Source organism: Suricata suricatta, chromosome 11 (assembly GCF_006229205.1).
Source record: "Suricata suricatta isolate VVHF042 chromosome 11, meerkat_22Aug2017_6uvM2_HiC, whole genome shotgun sequence".
Lineage (NCBI taxonomy): Eukaryota > Metazoa > Chordata > Mammalia > Carnivora > Herpestidae > Suricata > Suricata suricatta.
Genome location: NC_043710.1, coordinates 87,838,694 through 87,850,706, shown reverse-complemented (window position 1 = coordinate 87,850,706; position 12,013 = coordinate 87,838,694). Strand labels below are relative to the sequence as shown.

The 12,013-nt window shown below is 50.5% G+C and overlaps 1 protein-coding gene and 1 long non-coding RNA gene across 6 annotated transcripts in view; one reads left to right on the top strand and one right to left on the bottom strand.

Moving 5' to 3' along the window:
- Nucleotides 1-12,013, bottom strand: part of KIRREL3 (kirre like nephrin family adhesion molecule 3) — a 548,409-nt gene that overhangs the window by 42,823 nt on the left and 493,573 nt on the right. The window lies entirely within an intron of this gene.
- Nucleotides 1-12,013, top strand: part of LOC115306117 — a 30,109-nt gene that overhangs the window by 16,915 nt on the left and 1,181 nt on the right. The window contains exons 2-3 of the long non-coding RNA XR_003915196.1: nt 6,404-6,539; nt 10,473-10,529. This is a non-coding gene — a long non-coding RNA (uncharacterized LOC115306117). The remainder of the gene's footprint in view (nt 1-6,403; nt 6,540-10,472; nt 10,530-12,013) is intronic.

Genomic DNA, 12,013 nt, shown 5'->3' with positions numbered 1-12,013 from the left:
ATTTAATCCTTACAACAGTCTTGCAAGGTAAACATGATTATTATCCCAATTACACAGATCCGGAAATTGAGGCTCAGCAGGATTAAATGACTTGCTCAGGGTCGCTCAGGGAATGAGCAGAATGAGGGCCGCCGGGGCTCTGACACACCTGCGCTCCCAGCCAGCCCCTTCCCTTGCAGGGGGGCAGGTGACAGGTGAGGAGACTCCTCGGAGGGCTGAGGCAGTGTTTCAGAGGGTCTGTGTGACCCCTAGCATCTCCTTAGTGCCGGATTCTTCCAGAGTGGCTCCAACGGCCTCATCGTGGAGCCGGGAGTCTCTGCTGCCCACTTCTCCCGCTGCATTTCATTTCAGGGTGGTCGGAGACATGGGACTCTCAAGATGGGAGTGGCGCAGGGGGAGGACCTCCACAGCAGGGGCTGTGGTTCCCACCCTGCCCGCATAGGGCTCAGGGCCTGGCGGCATAAACTCCATAAACATTCGTCAAGTCCCTTGGAGTCACCCCTTTGATCCCCATGACAACTATGGGATGTAGGATGGGCAGGTATGACGATAGATGACCATCACTTTGAGAGGAGGCCCAGAGAAGTTAAGTGATGGCCTAAGGGCACAGAGCCTCTTAGAGGAAACTAGGTGATGAGATGGGTCCTCACACAAAAGACCTTCTTTGCCCTGTTGCCAGAGAAGGTCCATCCTGCCACCCAGTCCTGTGCAAGCTTCTGCACTCTGGGCTCCGGGAAGACAGACTCAGCAGAGCCAGACAACAGGGCCAGGTCAGTCCTGACCTAGCAGGCTGTGGCACCCAGCCTCTGCTGCTCAGGGTGGCCTCTCCCCCGCCCAGGGCCTCCCCCTGCCTGCCGCTCTCCTCAAGCACCCAGGCTGTGCAGGAAACTCCAGGTAGACGCCCAGAGCAGCACACCTTCAGCTAGTGGCCCTGCCCTTTCCTTCCCGGCCCGGAGGAGGCCCGCCTCAGAACTAGAGCCCAGTGGGTGTCAACCCCTAAGTTTTGATTTTCTGAGGAAAAACAAACCATGAGACTTCCAAGATGCTACCAGCAGCCCCAGGACTCCACCCGAGGTGCTGGCCCAGGGAGGAAGTTGGCCTCATCCAACCCGGCCTGGCCTCCCCAGGGGGCTCGGGGCTGAGGCAGATGTTGGTTGTGGGCTGGATGATAAGGACAACCTCCCGCCCCCTGCACACTCCAAACTCCCTCATTAGTGCCAGTGGCCTCCTTGGTGCTGGTGTGGCCAGAGAGCAAAAGGGAGGCTAATGAGGGCTTTCCACAAATGGGGGGTGGGTATGACAGCTGCTGATGATGGGGGTTTTATCTCTAGGCAACGGGCTGGGGCTTTCTTCTGTGGTGGCAGCTTTCTCTCCTTTAGGTGCCCAGGGTGGAGTGCTCTGGCTGAGCCTGAGGAGAGCCAGGGGAGTTGGAAAGAACCATGTGGCACTCCGGGTATAGAAGAAACCCCTGGCCATCCTGGTCTCCGTGGATTCCCCAGTGAAAAGCCAAGTGGATCTTGTGGAGAATGCCCTAAGTCACGGAAGGCTGTCCCTCTGCCTGGCTTTATCTCACCAGATACAACATATGAAAGGACACCAGGAGATCTGGAAAGTTCTCTCTGGCACTGACATTTCTTGGGTCTGAGACGGTTCTCAGCCTCGGTTGCATATTCCCATCTTCTGGGGGTGATTAAAAAAATCCTGTTGGCAGTCCCAATCTCTGGGGGCGGACCCCAAGCATCAGAAGTTTTTCGAGCTCCTCAGAAGAGTCTGGTGCATGACCAAGTTTGAGAAGCCACGGTCTCTGGGCCTTTGCTCAGTGTACAGTGCACTGTGACCACAGCGTGGAGCCTGAGGAGGGAGGTCTTTCTCAAAACCAAACACGGTGACGGGCCAGGCTTCCTTCTAGCACTGTGTTCTGGAATATTGGATTAAAGGGTGTGCAGAGGCGGGGAGGGGGGAGGAGGACACTTTCGTGAGTACCCAGGCGCGCACACACGCACACTCACACACATACCCCCAGCCGCAGAATGGGTCCTGATTATATCTTCCCAAATAAGTGGTTATCATGTGGTTATTCATGTAGCTATGCATTATTGATTGGCCTTCGCCTCGCTGCACACCAGATGGGGTAGGAGGGGGTGCGGATGGGGCCGGGGTGTGCGGGGTGGGAGTGGGTGAGGAGGGAGGATGTTTGGGGGCCACGAGGCTGAATAGAAATCAACAGTCGCTCTTGGCAGCTGTTGCTCCGAAGGAAGGGGGCGTCTCATTACGTCTCCATTCAGGCCCAGGGCCTGGAGCTGGGGCTGGGGGAGTGGAGGGAGGGAGACGCCAGCAGCCCGAGCCTGGAGATGCATTATTCATACCTCGCCCTCACAGGATTGGTTATTATCCTGAACCACTATAGAGTTTGGTCTCCTAATTTTTAATCACAGGGAAGGTGGAAGCGTTAGCCTTTTGTGATTAATCCGGAGATAAAAATAGTTGACTGTTTTGGTGTTATGCTGGTTGTCAGTCAAGAAGAAATGTGTTAACTGTTGGGTGACTGAGGCCGGAGGAAGGCCCAGGTGCACTGCAGGCAGAGCCGGTCCCCAGAGCTGGACATCAGCCCCGGGGGACCACAACCCTGCCTCAGACAGGCTGCTTGTGGAAGGAACGGGTCACACCAGTTACAGCTGTGCCACTGTAGGGGTGCTTGGCCCTTGCACTTTGCTCTCCTATCATCCAGGGCAGGTGGCACCCACACGTGGGTGGGCAACAGGGGGTACCCATCGCTCTTGCTTCGCAGGAGGGGGCCCTTGAGGACTTTTCTCCAAGCTCCGCTGCCAAGGGCGAGGGGGCTTGTGTGGCAAGCTGTTGCAGGGAGACGGTTGAGTTCTGTGTTGGCGGAGAAGGAAACAGGCCAGAGAGCACGACTGCTGCCCAAAGTTACCAGTGAAGGAGGGCACAGAAACACTGGAACGGGCTTGGGATGTGCCTCTTGGCTCCACCAGGGAGGTAAAGCTTTCATCTGTTTTATATACTAAGGCTCTTTATGCCGTCTTAGGAAACAAGAGATTCTGTGCCTAAAAGCCACAACCAAAAGCTGAGGAAGCACCAGCCAGCCCCACAGCTATCTCTAAGAAGGGATCCCGTGATCAGAAGGCCTTGAGCTTCTGGACTAAAGCATATGCTCCCGGTGACCACCTGCCTATTCTTCCCACAGGCCACCAGCTGGACAGAGGGCAAAGTGGAGCTGGGGTCAGATGGTTTCTGCCCTATTCTGGAATTGCTCACTGCCCCTGCACAGCGGCTGACTTTATGGCATCAAGCTCATTTGACTCACTGGTCTTGGTTTGCTGAGTTGGCCAACTTTACCAGAGCAGGCTGGGAAAACACCCTTGGTGTCAGGCCAAGGGCAGCACCGTAAGGGCATCCTCCAGAATCCAGTGGGTCACCTACGTAGGTCCCCAGCCAGGCTTCCGGGATTCCTCAGAGGCTCTGTCAGCCCAGATGGGGCCTGTCAGCCGACAGAGGCCAGCAGCAGGGACGTGGAGGGTTAGGCTGCCCAGTAGCTGCTGGAGAAGGAAGAGTGGGTGGTCAGCCAGGCCACCTTCCTGTCCCCAAAGGCATGGCAGTGCCCCTTGCAGACACTAAGCTCTTTGGTGAGCAGTTCTAGGTCTCATTCACGCACACACAGTTTATTCTCCACAAGTGGTCTGTTAAAAACATGAATCCGGTGGTGTCCCTGCTCCGTTTCAAACCTGCCAGTGGCTCGCACTCTACCTAGAACATAGTTTGATCTCCTCTCTGTTGCTTACAAGCCCCCACACCGTCAGCCATAGGCTGCACCTGCGACGGACTTCCTTCCAGCCCTCGCCCACTCTACCCTGCGCACTGCCTTTCAGTTTGCCGAACAAGCCCAGTTCATCCCTGGCCCAGGCCTTGCCCTCGTTCTTCTCTGGAATCTCTTTTCTGTATCCTTGACCTGCTGGCTTCTTCCTGTCCGTGAGGACACAGCTTAAATGTCATATCCTCAGCGGGGCCTGGCCACCCCGTATAATAGCCATCATTTTCCGTTAGATCCCCCGACTTTATTTTCTTTATCGCCAGGTTCATTTATTGTCTATGTTCCCGTATTACAAAGGAGGCTTCCTGACACCAAAGAAAGACCTTATCTGTCCAGGTTATTGCAGTATTTCCGTATCTGGATCAGTGCCTGGCATACAGCAGGAGCTCAAGAATTTGTTGAGTTAATACACTAAAGGTTGCTGGGTGGGAGGTCTGTCATGAGTGTTGACTTTTGGGGTCAGCACTTTTTACACTGTGTGTGTGTGTGTGTGTGTGTGGTGAGGGTAGAGTTGGGGGTGGCGGATGAGTGAGTGTTGGGGGTGGGAAGCAAAGAGGGGGAGCCTGTTAGCCCTCCCTGGGGCAGCAGTGCAGAAACTCTGTGGTGTGATGCTGGGGGACTGGCGGCTTCCTGTCTTTTCTGGAGAGGGGAGTGTGGGCTGGGATGGCTTGGGGGCGGCAGTGGGGCCGGTTCTCAGCCTGTTTTCGAAGTAACACCATGTCTTCTGGTGAGTAGCGACATGAGCCCGATTTGGCTCATAGGCTGGGGAGAAGGCTGCAGGCTAAGCATGGTGACAGATCAGACACTTGGCTGAGAGCGGGGTGAGCATTGCTGCTGACACCACTCTTCCTGGTTTTTAGGCATCGGTGTTCAGCCCCAGGGGACTGAGAGGGTGTATGGTGTGGGCCTAGTTCATGCTGGGAGTGCCAGAGCTGACCCTGTGGAGGGAGAATCCCCGGGCCACCTCTTGTCTCTAGCTTCAGGCCTGCAAGCCAACCAGCATTCAGCATTATTCCCTTCTACCCTCTGCCCTTTATCCTTCCCTCTCGTTCCTTCAGCCTCTTCTGTGTCGCAATCTGAGCATAAAATGGTTGACACAGCCTGCCCTCTTGAAGCTGACGGGGACACCTTTGTTACTCAAAGCATGTGCCTAGGATGGACCTGTAGCCGCTGCCCTCCCTGAGAGCTTGTTTAGAAATGAGATGCTTGGGCTCTACCTCAGGAATCAGAACTGGCATTGAAAAAAGACCCCAGCGAATTTGTACGGATGTCAGCGTTTGAGGAGCACAGCTCTGGAGGGCTCCTCCAATAATTACAGACTGTTGAGTGCTTTGAAGCGAGAGCTCATTGGCCAATGAGAGCACATAGTGGGCTGTTGTCCCTTGGTTAGTGCCCCACTCCCTCCGTCCCTCCTAGGGACTTAAGTCGGAGAGAAGGTGTCCGCTGCTTGCTGGATCCTGGGTTTGAAGTCAGAGCCCAGCGAGACAGCATGTTTCAAAACAGTTTCCTTTGCCCAGGGCATGTTTTTAACTTGGAATGCTGGAGTTTCATTCCCTGTCTTCTCTTGAGTCACTGTGACCCAGCCTTTGAGATGTAACTAAGGGACTTCCCAGTCCCTGAGGTCTTTCTAGAATCTCCTGGTTGGGCCAAATGACTTTTGTCTGTGATCCCAAAAGATCCTGGGCATTCTTCTATCTCGGTAGCTAACCTAGTCTGTGGATGTGATCTGCAGGTGTTGGTCTCTCCCCCCGACTGTGACCTCATTCATCTTGGATCCCCAGCACCTGGCATAGTGCCTGCCTCTCGGGATACCCATATATGTTTGCTGAGTGGAAACGGGCTTGAGTCCAGTACTTTACAAGCTGATGATTGTGGGCAAGTTATGTAATCTGACAACCCTCACCCTCTTATCTGAAAAGTGGGGTAATAAAGATACTTGCAGGATTATTATGAGGATTGCTTTTATGATATGAAATACACAGAGAGAGCTTTGTAAAGGCTTATGCAAATACTGGTTATTATGTCCAATTCTTAAGAATGACCTCTAGTTTGGGTGCTATGTGAAAGACACTGTGCCAAGGGCCCTCTTGTCTTATCCTCATTATCCTTACAAATAGGTACGACTGCCATCTTCTATATTGTAGAGTAGGATACACGCTCAGAGAGGGCAAATAGCTTTGTGAAGATAACACAGCTCATTCAGTGAAGATAATACAGCAGATAAGCGTACAGTTGGAATTTAGATCCAGCTTTGTTTGACCCTGTCATATTTTCCTCTAGGGTCAGAGCCACCCACAGACCTGTCTGTAAGGCTGTAGAAGCTTTTTCCAGCCCTTTCCACCAACACCCCCTGCCCTCATCACGATCACTCATGATCACATATTCCCACTCGGATGCCCGACAGGCTCTGCCTATGCCTGTGGGCTCTCCTCCACAACCCAATTGCAGAGGGTCTAGAAAGCACAGGCCTTCTTGTAGTTGGTGTTTGAGAGATGTTGACTGAGGGAGTGGATGAGTGATTTTGCTCTTCAGATCCACCCAGTGCTCACTTTGGTCATTCTGCCTTGTTGTCAGGTTCTGGGTCATGGGTAACCCCAGCCTCCCGTTTCCTCACTCACATGGATGCGCCACCTAATGGCCAAAGTACAGAACCGCAGAATGTCAAGACAGGACTAGGGATGTGCCTGTTTTTGCAGAACTGCTTCTCAGGGTGAGTTCAACTGTCATTTGAAAAATTGGAGGGTGTATCCACTATGTGCCAGGCCTGGTTTGAAGCTTTGGGGATGCAGAGCTCCTGCCCCAGTGGGGTTTACATTCTAGTGGGAGAGACAGACAACAATGAATAAGCACATAATACAATGTTGGGTTGATATAATATAATGCAATTAAGTACTAAGAAGAAAATAAGACCAGGTGGGGAATAGCTAGATCCTAAGTTGGCTCAAGGATTCTCTTCTGGTCTGTCTTTCTGGATGTTACTTTCTGTCTTCTTCCCACCCTTAACTGTTGGTCTTGTCAAGGGTTTGCCCTTGCCTGGCCCATGTCATTCCACACACTGTTTATGGAGAAACACATGGCTTTCCTGCAGACTCAGCCAACATGTGTGTGCGGATAAATCCCAAACATGCATGTTCCCCATCTGGACCATCATTTAATTAGCAAAGCCAGAAATATGCAAATCTTTCAGGTCTGTACTCTCCTTCATCCTGTATTGCTAATTGTCCTGGCGAATTCTCTGAAATACCTTTCAAATTTATTTTTCCATTTCCAGTCTCAATTGTCTTCCTGGCTCAGGCCCTAAGCCTTTCTTGCTTGGATTATAATACCTACCCCTCCTCTTCCTCATCCCCCACACTGTCCCAGAGTGATCTTTACAAATGTCTCGTTATCCATCCATTTATCCATCCTTTCTCTTACCATTTGCCAAATACCTAGCATTCTTTTGTTTAAAATCATTCAACTAAAAGGCAACTGACAGAATGGGAGAAGATATTTGCAAATGGCATATCAGATAAACAGTTGGTATCAAAAATCTATAAAGAATTTATCAAGCTCAACACCCAAAAACCCCCAAATAATCCAGTGAAGAAATGGGCTAAAGACATGGACACTTCTCCAAAGGAGACATCCAGATAGCCAACAGACATGTGAAACAATGCTCAACATCACTCAATATCAGGGAAATACAAATCAAAACCACAATGAGATACCACCTCTCACCCATCAGAATGGCTAAAATCAATAACTCAGGCAACGACAGATATTGTCAAGGATGTAGAGAAAGAGGATCTCTTTTGCACTGCTGGTGGGAATAAGACCAGGTGGGGAATAGCTAGATCCTAAGTTGGATATAGCCACTGGAGAGAACAGTATGGAGGTTTCTCAAAAAATTAAAAATAGAACTACCCTATGACCCAGCAATTGGACTACTAGGTATTTATCCAAGGGATGCAGGTGTGGTGTTTTAAAGGGACACATGCACCCTAATATTTATAGCAGCACTATCAACAATAACCAAAGGATGAAAAGTGCCCAAATGTCCATCGATGGATGAATGGATAAAGAAGATGTGGTATATATATACAGTGGAGCATTACTCAGCAACCAAAAAGAATGCAATCTTGCCATTTATAACTATGTGGATGGAACTAGAGGGTATCATGCTAAGTGAAATTAGTCAGAGAAAGACAAATATCATATGACTTCACTCATATGAGGACTTTAAGATACAAAACAGATGAACATAAGGGAAGGTAAGCAAAAATAATAAAAAACAAGGAAGGGGACAAAGCATAAGAGATTCTTACATATAGAGAACAAACAGAGGGTTGCTGGAGGGGTTGTGGGAGAGAGCATGGACTAAATGGGGAAGGGGCATTAAGAAATCTACTCTTGAAATCATTGTTGCAGTATATGCTAACTAACCTGGATGTAAATTAAAAAATAATTAGGGGTGCCCGGGTGGCTCAGTCAGTTAAGTGTCCAGCTTCAGCTCAGGTCATGATCTCATGGTTCGTTGGTTTGAGCCCCGCATCAGGCTCTGTGCTGACAGCTCAGAACCTGGAGCCTGCTTCAGAATCTGTAGCTCTCTCTCTCTCTCTGAACCTCCCCTGCTTGTGCTGTCTCTCTGTCTCTCAAAAATAAATAAAAAATATATTTAAAAATATTTTTAAAAATAATTAAAAAAATAAAATCATTCAAAGGTCCCCCACTACCATCTGGATAAAGTCTGAACTTTTTGGCTCCTGCCAACCTCTCCAGCCTCCTTTTTAATCCCTTTTTAACACAAATTCCTTTGGTGGATAAAAATGACCAGCAGTTTGGGGCACCTGGGTGGCTCAGTCAGTTGAGCATCTGACTTCAGTTCAGGTCAGGATCTCATGGCTTGTGAGTTCGAGCCCATAGTTGTGTTCTGTGCTGACAGCTCAGAGCCTGGAGCCTGCTTTGGATTGTGTGTGTCTCTCTCTCCCTGCCCCTCTCTTACTCACACTCTGTCTGTCTCTCTCAAAAATAAATAAAAATTTTAAAAAATTAAAAGAGAATGACCTGCAATTCTTGGAATAAGTCACTCTTCCCCAATTGTCCCTCTCCCTTTGTTTGGCTAACTTGAAGGTCAAGCAGCTTGGGTTCAAATCCTCAGTCTTTTATTTATTAGCTTGTGGCCATGGGCAAGTTGCTTAGCCTCTCGGTACCTCAGTATCCTTATGGGTAAAGTCGGGAATATAATAAAACCAGAATTGCCATGTAGTTGCCAGGATCAAGTGAGCCGCCATGTGGGAGAGCACTTTGTCAATGGTCCAACCTTGAACAGATGTGGCAGGTTATTGGTTCTCCAAGCAGATGGGGTTCATTCCCTTGAAAGATGATGGGCAGGGGGCCTGGGGCTTAGAAGTCTGGTGCTCTGTCTCCTTAGGAAAGTAGAGGTTACTCCCTTTTTCTGCTGCCCGGTCCTCAGTAGGCACTGGGTGAAGACCCTGATGCCTGCCCCCGTGGGGTAACCTCATGCTGCTCTGCCTGGCTTGGATTTTCCTTCCTCCAGTCTGCCCATATTCTGTCCCATGAAAGTGAAGCCATTACCACTAGTTGGCTACAAAGGTGTGTATGAGCCCAGCTGACCCCATGTGGAGCAGAGATGGGCCATCTCAGCTGAGCTCAGCCACATTGCTGACTCACTAAATCCTGAAGTTCGTGGAGTTTGTTACACAGCAGAAGCTGACTGATATATTCAGTAGTAACCTACTATCTGGTCTGCTCCTGGAAGACTGTCTAAATCTGTGGGCTCCTGTAGTAATCTCAGAACTGGGCCCTCAGCATTGACTCTCTCCACTCCACTCCTTTCTACTCTATTACAACCAGGTAACTCTTCTGGAAGCCCAGTCTCTACTACTCACAATGTCCATTAGCTCCCCACTGCTCCAGGATAAAAACAAACTCCTTAGCATGGAGCACTTTCAAGGTTACGCCTTGTCTCTCCAGCTCTTTCTCTCATGCTTTAGCTGGACTTGTCTGTTCACCCTCTGCAAGAACAGCCTGCCCTTTTCGAACTACATGCCTTTTGCTTACGAAGTTCTCTCTTCCAGAAATGTCTTTACTCGGAGTCTTAACTGGCTGGAATCCCAACCTCTCTCCAATCAGCTCAAAGCCTACGTTGTCTTGTTATCTCTTGGTCATTCTTTAAGTCTCAAGTTATTGTCACCTCCTCTAAGAAGTCCACTCCTGATCTTGGCCCCTGCCTCATACTGTCTTAAGGCCATATGCCACCTCCATGAACCATGGCTCTTGGCTGCTCCAGTAGCTGTGAGGTTCTTGAGGCCCAGTCCTTACTAGGTTCTTTTTTCCATCTGGGTGTTTAGTATCCAGCCCATGGTGAGAGCTTAGTCAATATTTGTTGACTGGTGCCTTGCCTGACCCAGTTGTGTTGAAGCAAACTTCTCCTTCTTCCCTAACCCTGTGCTTGTACCTTTTACACTGGTGCTCACCACAGTCTGCATTTATTTGTGGACCAGTTTCAATGGTTCTCTACCACTCCAAGATAGGAGTCTTGATGTCTTTTGCATTTTCCCCACCACTTAGCACGTTGCCTTGGACACCATCATAAGAAAACAATAAAAATAATGAGTAATCATTATGTTGCTTTATCTAGGTTTTACCATACTTGCAGAACTTACAGTACTTCTAGAACTCCTCTCGTACTTTGAAGGTAAGCATCCAGTCTTTGCAACAACCCCATATGAGGCAGATGCAGTTATGCATATTTTAGAAATGTGGAAACTGAGGCACTAGCCCATCTCAGAGGTCCCCTGACTCCAATGACCTGCAAAGGTTCAGGACACTAGGAAGCCTACCTCTCCCTTGGAGCTTCGGATGTGCAGGGGCGAAGACGGCAGGCAGGTTGCCTGGTGCAGCTCCTGGCTCCCTGCTCTTGGCTGCATGATTGGGGGCAAATCACTGAATTCTCTGGGCAAGAAATGATCTATGTCATAGATATGACGGTATCTATTTCACTGGGCTGTTGTGCGAGTTGATGAGTTAGGACGAGTGCCTTGTTTCAAAGCCTGTCGCTGTAGGAAGCACTCCGTGCAGGCTAGCTCTCGATGTTGTCAGTTCAGTAAGTACCTCCACGTGGAAACAGGGCAGCACGTTGCACGTGAGATAGCTTATTTCAGTCCCTTGTTCTGCACTTGTTCTGTGCCCCCCTCCTCAGCCTTTCTAGAGGTCATGGTCAGCACCTTGCCTCTTGACCAAATGAGGAGGTGGTCAGAGGCTGAAAAGGCAGCACAGAGACAGAGATGGGATGGGCGGGGACCCTCCAGGGAGGAGGGGGCTGTGGTGGTGGGGTGGGGGCAGGGGAGACAGAAGCTGGCAGATGCCAAGTCAGGCAAAGTCACGTGTTTCCCCCCCCTCAAATTAGGAAGGGTGAGCCTTCTGTTTATTTCGAATTAAGCCCTGAAAGAAGGTCTGAGCCATCTCATCAGTGAGGGGTTGTTTGCAAGGAGACGGATGTTTCATTAATACTGAGCAGAAAAAGAAGTCACAGGATGTATGCAGAGCAGAGGGAGGGAAGACGGTGGTGAGGAGGGGGAGGGCAGCACACAGCAGGCTCCATGCAAACAGAAGGGTGTATGTGTGCGTGTGTGCGCGCCCATGCGCGTGCGTGTCCAAGGGAGCACCTGGCACTGGGAGGTGATGTGTGACCAGTGAGTGGAAGCTCGGGAGTGTGGGAAGCTTGAGGTGGCCCTTGTGGTGGCCAGAGGGAGAAGCCACCAGGGAAAGGGTGTCCTGTGAGAGCAGCAGCAGAAGGAACAGTGTGCTGTGGGGGAGTGTATTGGGTCCACGGGCACAGGCAGGGGCAGGAGGGGAAAGCAAACCGAGGGTGTGGGTGTCCTCCTTGGGCCACCTGGGATGGGGGTGTCCTGCTGAGGAAGGGATCTGCTCCTTCCCCAGCTCAGCTCCCGTGCAGAGGGCCACAGTACAACTTGGAAGCACTTCTTGGCATTATTTGCAGGAAACCCGGGCATGTGGCTGCCTCGCAGTGTCTGGCAAAGCTCTCCAGCTAGTTCTGACCTTGACTTGACTTTGGGGTTCACGCAGTCAACACGACCGGGTCTGGGGGAGAAACCTATCACGGTGGCACAGGCTGCTATTTACGGGTTTATATCTCACAGTAGCCTCATGCTGTGGGCC